Source organism: Heptranchias perlo, chromosome 29 (assembly GCF_035084215.1).
Source record: "Heptranchias perlo isolate sHepPer1 chromosome 29, sHepPer1.hap1, whole genome shotgun sequence".
Taxonomy (NCBI): Eukaryota; Metazoa; Chordata; class Chondrichthyes; order Hexanchiformes; family Hexanchidae; genus Heptranchias; species Heptranchias perlo.
In genome coordinates, this window is record NC_090353.1 from 9318721 (window position 1) to 9335607 (window position 16887).

A 16887-nucleotide genomic window follows, 5' to 3' on the forward strand; every position below is an offset into this window, starting at 1 on the left:
AGGGAGCAGAACTCCTTGGAGCCTTATAAATAGGGCTGTGGGGCTGTGGAATGTACACCAGAGCTAGTGATTGAAGCACAGACTAGGAATAGGAATGATAGGTGAAGGAAAGGGGAATAAAGAGATATGGGAACGGGGCAGGCAAATGGGGTTAGGACAACTGAACATGTGGACGATAAACACCGGCACAGACCGAGCGCGGGGGGGGGGACACTGAATGGCCTGGTTTCAATGTTCTAATTTCTATGGAATAAAGGCTCAAAATAATGTTTTAAATATAAATCAACCTTTCCAAAGGCTGTATTGGGGGAAAGGAGTGGGAGGTTAAAAGCAAGGGAATGCAAATCAAAGTGAACGCACAAAACTGAGTCTGTGCTTAAGAATACTTCACTGGCAAGGTGGCACTTAACAGTACAAGGGAACAGATTGGAACTGGAAAGGGGCTTAGAAACCACGAGCCCGTGACTCCCTTGGAGGAGGTCACCATGGACAACCTCACCTATAAAAACCATGGAGGAAATAGGAGCAAGTGAAGCCTCTGGCCTCCCCGAGCTCAGGACTTACACCAGTCTGCTCTCATGTCTTGTCCCCTTCACACTCACTGCCGTGCACACAGCATATTGCCAGGCCGGCTCTGTTTGAAGGTATCTCTCGCAGCCAGCGTTCCAACGCTTGTTCCTTCCCTGTTATGTTTTAGCCTGGAGGAGTAGCCTGCCCGTGGCCCACAACAAGACAGCCCCTCATAGCAACCTGTGTCCCTCTCATCAATGTTTGGCAGCATCAGCACGGCGACACATGTTTTGAGTGATGAAGCTTGATGAGACGGTACTGGGAGAATCACATTGCAGAGGTGAGGTGGCGCAGGTGATGGTGGCAGAGGAGGAGCAGGAACCAGCTGGTTGGATGGCCACATAGCATCCATGAATGACCTTTGCACTTTCTCAATGAGCAGTGGGGTGAAATTAGGCAGCGCATTATGTTGCTCTACTGCTTTTTGGCGAGAAAAGAGATGAAAGTGCTGGCTACGCTTAGCAGTGTATCAGTCACCTGTTTTATACAGATGTGCCCAGCACATTGACTATTAGACAAGTGCTAGTCTGGAATGAGCTGGAGGCAGAAACGTTAAGGGCTGTAATGACCTTGGCTGCCACTGGAGGTGCTGTGTCTAGTCTGCAAGTTGGCTACAGGTGTCCTTGCAGCAGATGGCAAAGCTCTGCAACTGGCATTCTGCTGACCAGGAGCCTGCGGAGGCAGTTGTCCTCAAACATTGGCAGGTAGGTGTGCGAAAGCCTGCAGATATTGGCGGCATAACGGTAGATGCGTCCGTGCAGCTGAGGTGTTTGTTAATATTCCTGACATTCATTCTTTCATCTTGTCCCGTTTCAGCCATGAGATATTGTAGCTGAGGCACATTCAAATCAAACCCCGTTATTCACTTTACCTCCAGTTACTGTCAGTCACAGGATCCCCTATGGTACATGATCGGAGGGGTGGTCCGTACCCCTGGGGTCTACCTGCCTTTCTCCGCCACATTCCCAGGTCATGGGAGCCTTCTCCACTTTGCCAGATTTTCCATTCTTCTCTCCTCCTCTGCTATTCTGTTGTAACCACTTACACCTCCTCTGGGTCCATCTTTTGTTTCTATACTTGTCCCATTATCACCTCCTTTTGCCTTGCACCATCATCATGTTTGTCATTTAATCACTCCTGCCCTCCACCCTATCACAGACTTCCCCCGATTGTTTTTCTTCTGGCCCCTTTTTTTCCCTGGCCCCTGTACTTGTTTAAGAGCTGTTAAATCTTCCAGTTGTGATGAAAGGTCATCGACCTGAAACGTTAACTCTGTTTCTCTCGCCACAGATGCAGCCTGACCTGCTGAGTGTTTCAAGCATTTTCTGGTTTTATTACAGGACTCAGCTGCTTGCACCTAGGTGCCTCTCTGAGCTCGAGAAGGTTGGTGTTTGAAGAGGTCCTTTTCTTGTAATCTTTTTTTCATCTCTTCCTGTCCTGGAGGTCTGTAAATGCTTCACCGACAGTCTGCTCCGGGCAGTAATGGATTATTTTTTGCAGGGTGTTTACTAACGAGCGAATAAAAGTTATTCTAGGAATACATCTTATTAAGAAAAATTATTTTAAAAATCTGTTAAAAATGACAGCACGACAAAGGTACAACGCAACAGGAAACCTGCCCCCCCTTAAAAGAGAAGCCTTAACTGGGGAGGCTCAAAGTCTTCTGGTGGTCTCACACTTCCACAGTCAGGGCTGTGCAGGCAGAACGCCCAAAAAAGCAACAGGAAGTCGTTCCCAGCTGTAGAAATCTCCACACTCCAGGCTCAGAAACTCCTGACTTCCTCCTGTCTCACCTGATCCTGTCAGTCACTGAGCCTTATATCTCTCATTCTCACTTCCTCTTAGTCCAATTTCTCTCTCTGGATCTATCTCTCCCTCTCTATCCCTAACATTAATTGAACCAAAGAGTCTGTGCTTTCTGACAAAAATCTTTCAACTAGGTCAGTAGTCTGAATGACCTGGGAGTGCTGATATAAACCGTTACCATTTATAGAGCAGTACTGCCCTCTGCTGGCAGACTCAGCACCATGCAGATAATTACATTATAGAGCAATACTGCCCTCTGCTGGCAGACTCAGCACCGTGCAGATAATTACATTATAGAGCAATACTGCCCTCTGCTGGCAGACTCAGCACCGTGCAGATAATTACATTATAGAGCAATACTGCCCTCTGCTGGCAGACTCTGCACCATGCAGATAATTACATTATAGTGCAATACTGCCCTCTGCTGGCAGACTCTGCACCATGCAGATAATTACATTATAGAGCAATACTGCCCTCTGCTGGCAGACTCAGCACCATGCAGATAATTACATTATAGAGCAATACTGCCCTCTGCTGGCAGACTCTGCACCATGCAGATAATTACATTATAGTGCAATACTGCCCTCTGCTGGCAGACTCTGCACCATGCAGATAATTACATTATAGAGCAGTACTGCCCTCTGCTGGCAGACTCAGCACCATGCAGATAATTACACTATAGAGCAATACTGCCCTCTGCTGGCAGATTCTGCACCATGCAGATAATTACATTATAGAGCAGTACTGCCCTCTGCTGGCAGACTCTGCACCATGCCGATAATTACATTATAGAGCAGTACTATCCTCTGCTATCAAAACAGAAAATGCTGGAAACATTCAGCAGGCCAGGCAGCATATGTGGAGACAGAAACAGAGTTAACGTTTCGGGTCGATGACCTTTCATCAGAACTGGGAAGGTGAACAAAGTAAAAGAGACAAATAGAAATCCTGTCAGAGAGAAGAGCAGAACTTGTTCAAGGTGGGGCATTCCTGGAAGAGAGGTGGCTGTGAATTAAACACTAAATCAAATGCAAAATACTGTGGATGCTGGAAATCTGAAATGAAAACAGAAAATGCTGGAAACACTCAGTGGATCAGGCAGGGTCTGTGAAGAGAGAACCAGAGTTAACGTTTCAGGTCAATGACCTTTCATCAGAACTGGGACTGTCCTCTGCCGACTGACTCTGCACAATGCAGATAATTACATTCTAGAGCAGTATCATAGTATCATAGTATGTTACAGCACAGAAGGAGGCCATTTGGCCCATCGTGACCATGCTGGCTCTTTGAATGAACTATCCAATAGTTCCATTCCCCTGCTCTTTCTCGATAGCTCTGCAAATTTTTTCACTTCAAGTATTTATCCAATTCCCTTTTGAAAGTTATAATTGAATCTATTTCCATCTCACTTTCAGGCCGTGCATTCCAGATCATAACAACTCGCTGCATTAAAAATGTTTCCTCATGTCACCTTTAGTTCTTTTGCCAATCACCTTAAATCTGTGTCCTCTGGTTACCGACCTTTCTGCCAGCGGAAACAGTTTCTCTTTATTTACTCTATTAAAACCGTTCATGATTTTGAACACCTCTATCAAATCTCCCCTTAACCTTCTCTGCTCTAAGGAGAACAATCCCAGCTTCTCCAATCTCTCCACAAAACTGAAGTCTCACATCCCTGGTACCATTCTAGTAAATCTCTTCTGCATCCTCTCTAAAGCCTTGACATCCTTCCCAAAGTGTGGTGCCTGGAATTGAACACATCCTCCAGCTGAGGCCTAACCAGTGTTTTATAAAGGTTTAGCATAACTTCCTTGCTTATGTACTCTATGCCTCTATTAATAAAGCCCAGGATACCATATGTTATCTAACAGCCTTCTCAACTTGCCCTGCCACCAGTACTGCCCTCTGCTGGCAGACTCTGCATCAAGCAGATAATTACATTTATAGAGAGGTGTTTCCATCTAGTGGTGGATGCCGTGCCATGCAGAAGTTATATTTATCGAGTCAGAAGATTTTGGGTTCAAGCCCCACTCCAGGACTTGGACATGTCAGTGCAGTACTGAGGGAATGCTGTAATTCAGGGCCATTGGTTGGATGAGTTGTAAACCCAAGGCTCTGTTCCCTTTTTCATGTGGACTTTAAAGAGCCCCATCTGCCCCCTCAGGTGGGCGTAAAAGATCCCATGGCACGTTTTGAAGAAGAGCAGGGGAGTTCTCCTGGTGTCCTCACCCGTCCTTGGCGAAATCATCCGAAAACACAACTGCTTGTACGCTGATGACACCCAGTTTTACCTCACCAACACCCCTCTTGACTCCCTCCCTGTCTCTAATTTATCACACAGCTTGCCCAATACTGGATGAGCAAAAATTTCCTCCAACTAAATATTGGGACGACGGAAGCCATTGTCTTCGGAGCCCGCCAGAAACTCCGCTCCCTATCTACTGACTCCATCCCCCTCCCTGGCTACTGTCTAAGGCTGAACCAGACTGTTCACAACTTTGGCATCCTATTTGACCCTGAGATAAGCTTCTGACCACAAGTGGCTGCAGAGATAGTGAATACATCAGTTTTAATCTTCCAGAATTCCCTAGATTTTAGAACGGTCCTCATGGATTGGAAGGTAGCAAATGTAACTCCCCTATTCAAGAAAGGAGGGAGAGAAAAAACAGGGAACTATAGGCCAGTTAGCCTGACATCAGTAGTAGGGAAAATGCTAGAGCCTATTATTAAGGACGTAGTAACAGGGCACTTAGAAAATCATAATATGATTAGACAGAGTCGACACGGTTTTATGAAAGGGAAATCGTGTTTGTCAAATCTATTAGAGTTTTTTGAGGGTGTAACTAGCACGGTAGATAAGGGGGAACCAGTGGAAATAATATATTTGGATTTTCAAAAGGTATTTGATAAGGTGCCACAAAAAAAGTTGTTACATAAGATTAGGGCTCATGAGATTGGGGGTAATATATTAGCATGGATTGAGGATTGGTTAATGGACAGAAAATAGAGAGTAGGAATAAACGGGTCTTTTTCAGGCTGGCAGGTTGTAACTAGTGGGGTGCCGCAAGGATCAGTGCTTGGGCCTCAGCTGTTTACAATCTATATTAATGACTTAGATGAAGGGACCGAGTGTGACGTATACAAGCTTGCTAATGATACAAAGCCAAGTGGGAAAGCAAGATGTGAGGAGGACACAAAGAATTTGCAAAGGGATATAGACAGGTTAAGTGACTGGGCAAGAAGGTGGCAGATGGAGTATAATGTGGGGAAATGTGAGGTTATTCACTTTGGTAGGAAAGATCAAAAAACTGAACATTTTTTAAATGGTGAGAAACGATTAAATGTTGGTGTTCAGAAGGATTTGGGTGTCCTTGTACACGAAATACAGAAAGTTAGCATGCAGGTACAGCAAGCAATTAGGAAGGCAAAAGGTACATTGGCCTTTATTGCAAGGGCGTTGGAGTACAAGAGTAAGGAAGTCTTGCTGCAATTGTACAGGGCTTTGGAAAGACCTCACCTGGAGCACTGAGTACAGTTTTGGTCTCCTTAGTCTAAGGAAGGATATACTTGCTTTAGAGGTGGTGCAACAAAGGTTCACTAGATTGATTCCTAGGATGAGAGGGTTGTCCTTTGAGGAAAGATTGAGTAGAATGGGGCTATACTCTGGCGTTTAGAAGAATGAAACATGGAAACATATAAGATTCTGAGGCGGCTTGACAGGGTAGATGCTGAGAGGCTGTTTCCCCTGGCTGGAGAGTCTAGAACTAGGGGGCATAGTCTCAGGATAAAGGGGTGGACATTTAGGACTGAGATGAGGAGGAATTTCTTCACTCAGAGGGTCGTAAATATTTGGAATTCTCTACCCCAGAGGGCTGTTGATGCTCAGTCGTTGAGTGTATACAAGGCTGAGATCAATAGATTTTTGGACTCTAAAGAAATGAAGGGATATGGGAATCAGATGGGAAAGTGGATTTAAGGTTGAAGATCAGCCATGATCTGATTGAATGGCGCAGCAGGCTCGAGGGGCCGTATGGCCTACTCCTGCTCCTATTTCTTATGTTCTTATATCCACTCCATCACCAAGACCGCCTACTTCCACCTCCATAACATTGTCCTTCTCCGTTCCTGCTCATCTGCTGCTGAAACCCTCATCCGTTCCTTAGTTACCTCTTGACTTGACTATTCCAATGCTCTCCTGGCTGGCCTCCCATCTTCTGCACTCTATAAACTTGAGCTCATCCAAAATTCTGCTGCCCGTATCCTAATTCTCACCAAGTCCCGTTCTCCCATCACCTCTGCGTTCACTGACCTACATCGGTTCCCGGGGAACGCCTCGATTTTCAAATTCTCATCCTTGTTTTCAAATCCCTCCATGGCCTCACCCCTCCCTATCTCTGTAACCTCCTCCAGCCGTACAACCCTCCGAGATCTCTGTGCTCCTCCAATTCTTGCCTCTTGCGCATCCCCGATTTTAATCGCTCCACCATTGGCGGCCGTGCCTTCAGCTGTGGAATGTCAAATTACTCTTATTTTAATATTTTTTAATTAAGAAAAAATTTTAATATAAAAATTTAATTTTTTAAAACTTTTAACTTCTGTAAGTTTCATTAAAATAAATTATTTGCTTGGCTTTTTATAAAAAGGAATGTTAAATTTTTATTTGCACTAACATAGACAAGTTCACTTTAAATGAATGAGTTTTACTTGCCTGCTTGTGGGCGGGACGTCCATTCCCACAGATCCTATGGGACGTCCATTCCCACAGATCCTATCAGTATGAAGGAAGGGGCATTGCTATCACAGCTGTGAAAAAGTTTAAAATGGAGCAAGTGGACGCGGAAGACCACGAGGGGAGTATTTTCATTGTCTTTGTCCACAGGATGAGCGGACGGCCTTGTCTCGCCAGTCGGAGCAAGTTCCGGCCCATTGTGTTCATGGAGTAATATCGCCCTCTGATGGCTGTTTCTCTGTGTGGAGAGAGTGAGAGTCACATTGCACTTAGGAACAACAACAACCTGCATTTAACAGGTGGAAACGAGGCACTCTGCAAAACTGCCATGTGGCAATGTGTGGTGTACTTTTAGTATTTACGGTTTTTATTTTTCCGTGCATTAATTTTTCCGTGCATTTGATGAAAAAATGTATACTTCTGCTCTTTAAATGACCCACTGTAAATTTTAGCTAAACATCAACAGAGGGCGAAATTGCTCACTAAATGTAACACTGCACAGTACAGTATACACCAGCAGAATATATGTATTTATATATTCAGTCTCCGGATGTGGGCGTATTGCCCCTCCCTAGTTGCCTTCTTGAATTGCTACAGCTGTGTGGCTTGCTAGGCCACTCCCGTGGGCAGTTAAGTATTAATCTCACTCTCACTTCACTTTCACTCCCACTCTCTGTCTCTGTCTCTTTTGCTTGGTCTCCCTTTCTGTCTGTCTGTCTGCACCTCTGTCTCTATTTGTCTTACTGTCTGTGTCTCTTTGTCTATCTGCCTCTCTGTCACTTTCTCTCTTTCCATCTCTTTTTGTCTGTCTCTCTCTCTATGTGTCTCTCCCTCTTTCCATCTTGTTTTGTCTCTCTGTCTCTCTCTCTGTCCATCTCGTTTTGTCTGTCCCTCTCCCTATGTCTCTCTCTCTCCCTCTGTGTCTCTCTCTCCCTCTGTCCATCTCGTTTTGTCTGTCTCTCTCTCTATGTCTCTCTTTCTCTGTCCATCTCGTTTTGTCTGTCTCTCTCCCTATGTGTCTCTCTCTCCCTCTGTCCGTCTCTCTCTCTATGTCTCTCTCTCTGTCCATCTTGTTTTGTCTGTCTCTCTCTCCTTGTCTCTCTCTCTGTCCATCTCGTTTTGTCTGTCCCTCTGTCCCCATGTCTTTCTCTCTGTCCATCTCGTTTTGTCTGTATCTTTCTCTCTATGTGTCTCTCTCTCTGTCCATCTTGTTTTGTCTGTCTCTCTCTCCTTGTCTCTCTCTCTCTCTGACTATCTCGTTTTGTCTGTCCCTCTCTCCCTCTGTCTCTCTCTCTGTGTCCTCATTCTGACCAGTTTCTTCCAACAGAATAACTGTGAATTGATCCAGTGGATGAAGGAGTTGGAAGTGGCGCACAGGCAGTTCCATCAGTTCATTCACCTCACAAGTGAACTGCTCGTTCCCTCAGCCCACGGCGGATTTCTCAGAAATGAAGGTCACTGGGGAGGAGCATTCAACCGTTTCTTAAATGAATTCAGAGCTTTTTTTCTCCAAGACCTGCACTCACATCTGCATCATGTGTTGAGCACTTTATTTGAACATGTGGCAACCGGGCCAAGCAGCTGTGCAATTGGGTGGGGGATGGGGCTGTGGAAATTCCAGCAAGGCAACAGCTCTTGAAGGGCCATTGCTGACCTTTCGTGTAAAAGGTAATGATTTCATGTCCCAAAACTCTTCTTAATTCCTATTTTGTGGCCAAAACTTTGTTTTAGCAGCAAAGAATGTCTGGTAGCAGGAATGTGGGGAAACCCCATCACTCAGTGAGGACACATTGGAGGTCCTGCTATAGAAGCACAGCTGTCTTGGGAATTGAAGACCACCCTCATAGGGTGAAGCCTGATGTCCAGGTTGTTTGGACAGAGGTCTAACAGTTATTTAAGTTGGCCACATCCAGGAAGCAATTTTCTGGTGATATACATGGCACCAGGCAAAATTCTGAGCTGCACCATCCTCAGGAGGTACCATGAGAAGCAAAGAGACAAGTCGTTTCCCCTTTTCTACACACTCTTTCATTGCAGAATTGGCGCAGGTCACTCTTTTTGGGGGGGCACATAAATAGTTTGAAAATGCATTCACCTGGGTTGGCCAAGGTTTGACAGTCTGGGCCAATGGACCGATGGGCCTCTGGTATGTGCTTCCAGGAGAAGGCTACTCTCAATCTTTATACATCAGCCAATTTGAAGGAGCTTTGAGTTTCGAGGAGGTGGCGCTTGCAATTTTTGGCTCTGTATCCGTGGAAGGGGCTGTTGGGTAATTGTTCTATAAGGTCATTGGCCACAGCTGCACAGGATAGCCCTCGTTTCCCAGCAACCCTCTGTCCAATCTGCATGAGCCTTCAAATAACACAAGCCATGAGCAGACATATGCTGAGGACATCATTGTTACTTCCTGGACAACACTCATATTGACTTTATCCATGATGTTTGTATGGTCAGGCATCGCCTGACTATTAATTGAATGGCCAAGGGGTGATTGTGAAGAGTCCTGATGCCCACAGCGGGGACATCACTGCATTGATCACTATGGCCACGGGGTGATTGTGAAGAGTCCTGATGCCCACAGCGGGGACATCACTGCATTGATCACTATGATGGAATCAAGAGAAATCTTCTAAAGTCTGGTCCTGATTCCTGTCCCAATGATTCAGATGGATGTTAAAGATCCCATGACACTAGTCAAAGTAGAGCAGGGAGTTCTCCTGATGTCTAGGTTAACATTTCTCCTTCAACCAACATCATGGTACAGAATAGATTAACCAGTGATTCTCCCCATTGCTGTGCGCAAAATGGCTGTGGCATTTGCCTACATAACTAGAGTGATTACATTTTAAAGAAATTCAATGCAAAGTACTTTGAGAGATGCAAAAAAGGTGCAGTAAAAAGGCAAGGTCTTTCTTTTTTTAACTGCCAAAGGCTACCCAAAGATTAATCCATCATTTTGGAGGGGTGCACTTCATCCCACAGTGATTCACAGAGCTATAACAGCACAGTCAAAATCTACTACACACTGACTCAGCGAGCAATCATACAAGTGTACCTGTAACCACTGCTATCCAACAGGACCAGGGTTGTCCACAAGCCATGACCCAAGCTTCACTCTCTATTACACTACAGGGGGTGAAATTGGTCTTGAGGCGTAGCGTGAAATGTACTCACGGTCGATTCACTATGAACCCGTCTTGCTCTACTGCTGGAGACTAATTTCACCCCCTATATTGCACAATGTTACATGTTGTACACTGTGAATGTAAACGACAATGTGCGGTAACCAAGGAACAATGGCAACGTAAAAACACTCATACGGGAGACTTTCCGCTTTCCGGTGTCTGCAGGATGCTCAGTTCCCAGGCACCAAGAAAAGGAAAAAGGGGTGAAGATGTTTTGAGTTAGTTTTCTGTCGCCACAACGCTGCCCTGGGATTTTCTAGGTATCCTCTGCCAGGCAATACTGGGCCTGTCCCCTGCAGTAGACGAAGGCCCAGTGGAAGCAGATGAAAGGGGCATTTACATCCCCCGCCTCATGTTCCTCACCATTGGCCTGTTGGTGCCCCAGTGGAGGAAAGCCCAAAGAAACCTGGCATTAGGGTTTACACCAGGACTACCCCCTGCGGACCAGAGGGATGGTGGGATTCCAGGGACCACCCCAAAGATGCAAGAGAAGAGGAAGGTACTACAAGTTTTAGAATCCCACCGAACCCTGATGGTCTTCATCCCTCGGACTCTCCTGGCTGCCACTCTCCAATGGCTTGGTGAGGAGTTTAGCTTTGGGCTTCTGCTTCCATCCCCCGATTCCATCGCAAGGTCCTGCCAGGAGTGTGATCGAGCCATGCAAATGACCCGGGACAGGAGAATGGAGAGAACCTCCTTCCTCACAGGCACATTACACCTCAGGTGCACTGTGTATACGAACATACGAACAATGACAGACAGGAAAAGACCCTTTGGTCCATCACACAATTGTGATACCTGTACATCACAATATATACAGCCCCCACCCCACCCGAAACCATGTGGTCTCCTGGGAGAGGCGAGAAAACATAAAAATCCAGGCCAATTTGGGGAACAAAAATCTGGGAAATTCCTCACCGACCCCCACCCCCACTTAGCGATTGAAACTAGTCCAGGATAATTCTATGCAGAACCTACCTTTTGTACGAGGTGATCTTTGCTCCAGCCAGAAACAGATCCAGCTCTCACTTGAAGGAGTTCAGCGAATTGATGTCCACCGCACGAGCCGGCAGCCTGTTCCAGAGGTCCACTATTCTCTGGGAAAAGAACCACCTCCTGACATCTAACCTAGATCTGGCCTTGCATAACTGGTCCTCCCTAATCTATTTCATTGGAACAAACTGTCAACTCGAACACAATCTATTCCCTTTGTCATCTTATAAACCTCGATTAGATCACCCTTAAAGTCTAATGGTAGAGTCCCAGTTCTTTCAGCCTATCTTGATAACTAAGATGCTTCAGATTGGGAATTAATCTAGTTGCCCTCCTCTGAACCCTTTCCAAAGCCTCAATATCACCCACCATGTGAGGAGACCAAAATTGGGCACAGTATTCCAACTGAGGCCTGACCACAGTCTTGTACAAGGACCAGGCCAAAACAATATGCTTGTATGTTGGACTCTGAAAGGAGGATCTACCTTATAGTTTAATGTTGTGTGGCTAGATGTGATGGGGAATCACCTCTCCATTCCCATCAGGCACAAGCATCCCACTGGAAATCAACCCAGTATTCAGAGACCACATTCTCCAGACTGGGGTTTGAACCCATAACCCTCAGACTCAGGGGTGGGAATGCTACCACTGAGTCATTGCTCTTGTCAAAACGCTAATAGGTTCGGGAGCAATTTCCAGAATAAATGATTTTTTGTAATATTACAATCAAATTAAAAAGGAAATTAGGAAAGTAAAGAGAGGGCATGAAAAAGTACTGGCAAGTAAAATCAAGGAAAGCCCAAAGATGTTTTATAAATACATAAAGAGCAAGAGAATAACTAAGGAAAGAATAGGGCCTATTAGAGACCAAAAAGGTAACTTATGTGTGGAGGCGGAAGATCTGGGTATGGTTCTTAATGAATACTTTGTGTCTGTCTTCACAAAAGAGAGGGATGATGCAGACATTGTAGTTAAGGAGGAGTGTGAAATATTGGGTGGGATAAACATAGTGAGAGAGGAAGTATTAAGGGGATTAGCATCTTTGAAAGCAGATAAATCGCCAGGCCTGAATGAAATGTATCCCAGGCTGTTAAGAGAAGCGAGGGAGGAAATAATTGAGGCTCTGACCATCATTTTCCAATCCTCTCTGGCTCTGGTACCGGAGGATTGGAGAACTGCTAACGATGTACCGTTGTTTAAAAAGGGAGAAAGGGATAGACCAAGTAATTACAGGCCAGTCAATCTAACCTCGGTGGTGGGCAAATTATTGGAAACAATTCTGACGGACAGTATTAATTGTTATTTAGAAAGGCATCGTTTAATCAAAAACAGTCAGCATGGATTTGTTAAGGAAAGGTCATGTCTGACTAACTTGATTACATTTTTTGTGGAGGTAACAAGGAGGGTCGATAAGGATAGCACGTTTGATGTAGTCTGCGTGGATTTTGACAAGGTCTCACATGACAGACTGGTCAGAAAAATAAAAGCCCATGGGATCCAAGGGAAAGTGGCAAGTTGGATCCAAAATTGGCTCAGTGGCAGGAAGCAAAGTGTAATGGTCGATGGGTGTTATTGTGACTGGAGGGATGTTTCCAGTGGGGTTCCGCAGGGCTCAGTACCAGGTCCCTTGCTTTTTGTGGTATATATTAATGATTTAGACTTAAATGTAGGGGACATGATTAAGAAGTTTGCAGATGATACAAAAATTGGCCGTGTGGTTGATAGTGAGGAGGAAAGCTGTAGACTGTGGGAAGATATCAATGGACTGGTCAGGTGGGCAGAAAAGTGGCAAATGGAATTTAATCTGGAGAAGTGTGAGGTAATGCATTTGGGGAGGGCAAACAAGGCAAGGGAGTACACAATAAATAGGAGGATACTGAGTGGTGTAGAGGAAGTGAGGGACCTTGGAGTGCATGCCCACAGATCCCTGAAGGTACAGATAAGGTGGTTAGCAAGGCATACGGGATACTTTTCTTTAATAGACGAGGCATAGAATATAAGAGCAGGTAGGTTGTGCCAGAACTGTATAAAACACTAGTTAGACCACAGCTTGATGGGTGTTTTTGTGACGGGAAAGCTGTTTCCAGTGGGTTTCCGCAGTACAGTCCTGGTCACCACATTACAGGAAAGATGTGATTGCAATAGAGAGGGTACAGAGGAGATTTACGAGGATGTTGCCAGGGCTGGAGAATCTTAGCTATGGGGAAAGATTGGATAGGCTGGAGTTGTTTTCTTTGGAACAGAGGAGGCTGAGGAGTGATTTAATTGAAGTGTATAAAATTATGAGGGGCCTAGATAGAGTGGATAGGGAGGACCTATTTCCCTTAGCACAGAGGTGAATAACCAGGGGGCATAGATTTAAAATAATTGGTAGAAGGATTAGAGGGAAGCTGAGGAGAATTTTTTTCACCCAGAGGGTAGTGGGGGTCTGGAGCTCACTGCCTGAAAGGGTGGTAGAGGCAGAAACCCTCATCGTATTTAAAAAGTACTTGGATGTGCACTTGAAGTGTCATGACCTACAGGGCTATGGACCAAGTGCTGGAAAGTGGGATTAAGCTGGATAGCTCTTTTTCGTCCGGCACAGACACGATGGGGTGAATGGCCTCCTTCTGTGCTGTAAATTTCTATGATTCTATGATTCTATGATCATGTCTATTGCAGAGGGACCCATTGTATTATGATATTGCACACTTTAATTAAACTTTGGTGAGTCACTCCAGTGCATCTAAAGATATATTTGTGCTTTGCTGAGATCTTGCCTTTCAACAAGGTAGAACGACGCATGTCATTCTGTATTGTGGGACAATGCCTGTGTGTTGTTACCAAGGCATCAGAACAAGCTATAGCCAAGCTCTTCAAGTGTGCTACCTGCAGCTTCTAGAACTAGTTTCCTTCATCACAAATGGTGGACTTGCTTTTGGTGGTCACAGTTGATGAATAACTTGATAGCTGCCAAACATCCTGCTCGTTCCGCAATGCGCAAAAGTGAACTCATCCTTAAAGGATAAACAGGAGCACTGGCCTAATGAATGCAGCAACACACATGTGATTGTGATTTGGCTAGATTCTCAAAGGGCAGACAACACTCAAAACATCATTACATCATTATAAATGAATGCTTGGGGTTTATATTTACATTCTCACAATGTGGGTGATACTGGCAAAGCTTCATTTATTGCCCCATCCCGAAACTGAGTGGCTTCAGAGGCCCCTTCAGATGGCAATGATAGTTAATCACATATTGTGGGATTGAAGTCACATATAGGCCAGACCAGGTAAGGATGGCAGGTTCCCTTCCCTGAAGAACATTAGTGAACCAGTTGGGTTTTTACAACAATCTCGACGCTTTCATGGCCATTTCTTTTGGTGCCAGCCCACAAATTTATTGAATTTAACTTGCTATAGTGGGAGTTGAGACCATAACCTCTGGACTTCTAGTTCAGCACCATAACCATTGACCCTAGTATGGCAATTGTTAACATAGGTTTAGAGGATCTCCCCCAATGGGTCAGTGGGTAGATGTATCTTTCCAGTATTGTACAGATTCATACAGACCAGGAAAATTGCAGGTTTGATCCCTGATCAATGCTGAATTAGATTATCTCAGCTGGGGCACAGTGTGGACACTAAAATTGGTCTTGGTGTTGCCTAGGCTTTGGAGGGGAGGGGGGAAGAAATCAACCAGGTTCTTGCCCCGAATCACTATTCAGTGACTTTTGCTGGAAAGTGAAGGGTGTAGATTTTGACTTTGTGTTATAGTGTAAAACGAGTGATAGCGAATCCACAGCCCGTTTTACATCTCTCCCCATTTTTATCTCCATTGATGTGAAACAGGCTGTTGATTCGCTATTTTTACAATATTGCACAAAGTCAAAATCTACCCCAACGCCTGGAGGTTGGTTGAGTTAGGATCAGGCTCTACTGTGCTGCCAACACTTAGTGGGCAGGGTCACACATAAAGAATGGCCACTTGAGCAAGGTTCCTGAGGATTTCTAGCACCATAGAACTGTATCCCTGCGGAAATCAGCACCTTCGGGAAAGGAGGGTAGAAAACTGGGGGGAAAAGCGTTAGCTTTGGACTCTAAAATACTCAATATAGTAAAGCAGCTGAGGTGTTAATGGCCCTTTATCAATGAAGGTTGTTATTAAGAAAGAGAGACTTACATTTATATAGCATCTCTCAGAAAGGTCTCAGAGTGCTTCACATGAATTACTTTTTGAAGTTCAGTGATTGTCGATTGTACTGGAAAGAAAGGAACTAGCCTATTCAGCAACACCTGCATAATGTACACTTACACAACACGTGACATTTGATATTACTTGTCAGCTTAGTGACTCCTTAACTTGCCAATCAGTTATGTCATAGCAGCATCTTGGCATGGGAAGGACAATGAAAGGCACATATATATATATATATATACAGTATATACTTCTCAGGTAAGTTCACTGCATGAGGATGCCACATCTCGAGGCTGTGAGTACTGGAAGGTAAGCTTGCTGATCTAAGCTTTCTTTTTGATTATTTAATGCTAAATGCGTATATTTTTTGTGCAGGAATGTTTCTAAAGTAAACAACACTGAACAGTAACAATTCCAAATGTACAAGCGCTGAGATTTTTTCATACTTTCAGAGAAAAAATGCTCTTTTTTTGTGTAGGAGGTAAGGCCCTGTTGACTTTTGCACAGGCAGACTGAGTATCGCGTACAAAGTACACCAAGGGCCAGATCTGTGCCTCACCAGAAAAATACACTGAGTGGGAGAGGGTGGAAGGTTTAGAGAAATGACTGAGCCTATGTCCAGGAGGAAGAGGGCTTCTCTTAGTAGCTCATGATGTGAAATCTGCTTCCAAGAAGCTTGGCTTTCTCCTTCCTATTCACTTCTTTTTGTGTCAACATCTCTTAACTATGGACCCCATATCTGCCATGGAGTTGAATATTGATCCCACATCTGGGGACACTTTTGTAGAACCGATCTTCACACTCTTGGACAGGTCAGAAAAAAAGCCTGTCATCTGATAGACAACCGTTCTCTCTCATTGAGCCTCCATCCTCTCTCCATCACAGTTTGTTTTGCCTCTTTCCCTGCTTACTGCTGTTACTGTGACTATTTATCTGCTGAACTTTCTTCTCTTATTCCTCCTGAGCTCCAGTATGCTGTTCTCCACATTCTTCATCCCCCCTGCACATTCAAATCTTGTTGCACCATCTCCTAAACTAATTCATTCTTTCTGAAGACCTCAAAACTGTAGGACTCCTTGATAGATGACCATCAGCAAATCCACTCCTTCTAACAGCAATGAACAGCAAACCCTTTGGTTGTGTTAGCAAAGGTACAGAAAGCAATCAATGGAAGCGATGATCTTACTCTACATGACTCTGGTTAGACCTTATATGGAGTATTGTGTGGAGTATTGGACATTGTATTATAGGAAGGATATTATCGCACCTGACATGGTGCGGTGTAAGGAAACAGAGACGGTTCCGATTCTTAGTAATCTAGGTTATGGGAATGATTTAAGGAATTTGGGCTTGTTCTTATTGGTGACGGTGATCACACTGAAGTTAGCAAAGCTACACCATGGATTTATCACCCAGACAAATTG